At 52.5% G+C, this 1,979-nt stretch overlaps 1 protein-coding gene across 1 annotated transcript in view; it reads left to right on the top strand.

Annotated features, from left to right (window-relative positions):
* LOC103609186 overlaps positions 1-1,979 on the top strand; it is a 17,387-nt gene that overhangs the window by 14,367 nt on the left and 1,041 nt on the right. The window lies entirely within an intron of this gene.

Below are 1,979 nucleotides of genomic sequence, written 5' to 3'. Positions count from 1 at the left end.
TTTTTTTTTTTTTTTTTGACATATTGATGGATTCCACAGCCAAAACCCTCTGAGGGGGTTTCCCAGCCCGAGCCCATCTCGTGCGCCATTCTGAGCCTCTGTTCCTAGGGAACTACGGCCAGAAAACTCTTAGCATAGAACATTTTGGTTAGAAGACCTGGACCGCAAAACAGGAAGAGAATGCATCCAGCATCCAGCCCAAAGAGGAGGCTCAGGATGCTGGTGATTCACAGCTCTTCCAGCAAAACCCAGAAAGAGCCAGAGCTGCCACCAGCAGACAAAGTCAGCACGCGCTTCTGTCACACACACGGCTCAGCGAGGGTCACCGTCACTGCGACGCCCGAGGTGCCCTTGAAGTCTCCATCTCCTTCTCCTCCTCTGATACCAGGTCTCGGGATTTCACAGTCATTCTTCTAAATGCCTTTTGATTTCATTATCGCCCAAGGAGACGGACCTAATTATGCCACGTTGCAACTGGAAACATATCTGAGACTCCTAGAAACACATCCGGACTCCTCATTTCGGAGATGTTGGACTTCCTGGAATAATGCTTGAATCTCACCTTTTCTCTTGTGGATCTCTTTGCCTTTTTGTTCTGCTGCATAAGATTTCCTCCGTTTTCTCTTCCAAAACTGCTGCTAAACTTTTCTTTCTAGAAATTCTATTCTCAGTTCACAAGAGTTCTAGTTACACTCTCGGTGCCGTTGCCCTTTGGAATAGCTCCCTGCGTTTCACAGACGTGGCATCGCCTCTGGTGACGTGGTGGTGCTTTCGAAGTTTCCTTCCACCTTCCCTCCGTGCTGCTTTTCCTGTGGTTTGCTCTGGCCTGTCTGTCCTCGGGTTCTCCGGTCTCCTGCCTGGAGGGCGAGGCCGGGCTCTTAGGTCTGGAGCTGGGGGTGGGGGCCTGCAGAGTCGCCCTAAGCCCTCCTTCCCCCTGTGAGGTCCAGAGCTTCCTGGCCGTCCGTCTGTCCTCAGTGAGGGGGGAGGGGCGGTCACCGGCTCTGTGGGCTGGGGGGGCCTCCCCACACCTTCCGTGGACCTTCAGCAGTGCTGCAGCTTCAGCCTCCTCCTGTACCTTGGGATTAGGGTTTTGTCACCAGCAAGTCCCCAGTGCTACGGGACCAGCCTGCTCTTGCCGGTTTGCCCTTCCCAGGCCTCTAGATTTCTCCTCCCGTGACTCAGCTAAGCGACCACTCTCTCATTCACTCATCTTCCAAGCCTGCTGACGTCCCCTGTCTGTGACGTCCTCTCCCGCTCCCTTCTCTTGTGCATTTATGCCTTTTTATTTCTTTACTGCCAGTTAGGAGACTATTAGTTTCCTGTGGCTGCTGCAACAAACATCACAAACTGGTGGCTTAAAACAACAGAAATCTATTGTTTCATGGTGCTGGAGGCCAGAAGTCCATGATCAAGGTGTCGGCAGAGCTGGTTACTTCTGGGGACTGTGAGGGAGAATCCACTCCAGGCCTGCTATGGGTCAGAGGTGTCTCCCAGAAGTTCAGGGATTGGACACTTAATCCTCATGCTAACAGTGCCAAGAGCAGGGGAAACCCCATTATGGTATTTAAAGGTGGCCGTTTGGTGGTGATCAGGTTGTGAAGACTGCACTGACATGAATGGATGATCCATGGTGGCCATGGGCACGGTTAGGATGCTCTAAAGGACAGCGGGTAAGAAGCTCAGCTCTGTCTTAGCCCAATGTTCCTTCCATGTGACACCCGCTGTAGAAGGCCCTCACCAGATGTGTCTCTAGACTTTGGACTTCCCAGCCTCCAAAACCGTAAGAAATAATTGAATTTCTTCAGAAATTACCCAGTTTCAGGTCTTCTGTTATAAGCAACAGAAACAGACCAATACCAGCCTCTGCCCAGCTGCTGGTACTGCTGGCAATCCTCGGCGCCCCTTGGCTTGTAGACACCCAGCTCCGGTCTCTGCCTCCGTCCTCCACGGCCTTCTCTCAGTCTTCCTCCGCCTCTCTC

The sequence above is a fragment of the Galeopterus variegatus genome, unplaced genomic scaffold (genome assembly GCF_000696425.1).
Source record: "Galeopterus variegatus unplaced genomic scaffold, G_variegatus-3.0.2 Scaffold9316, whole genome shotgun sequence".
NCBI classification, from domain to species: Eukaryota; Metazoa; Chordata; class Mammalia; order Dermoptera; family Cynocephalidae; genus Galeopterus; species Galeopterus variegatus.
The sequence above is the reverse complement of the archived record's forward strand: the minus strand, read 5'-3'. Positions and strand labels throughout refer to the sequence as shown.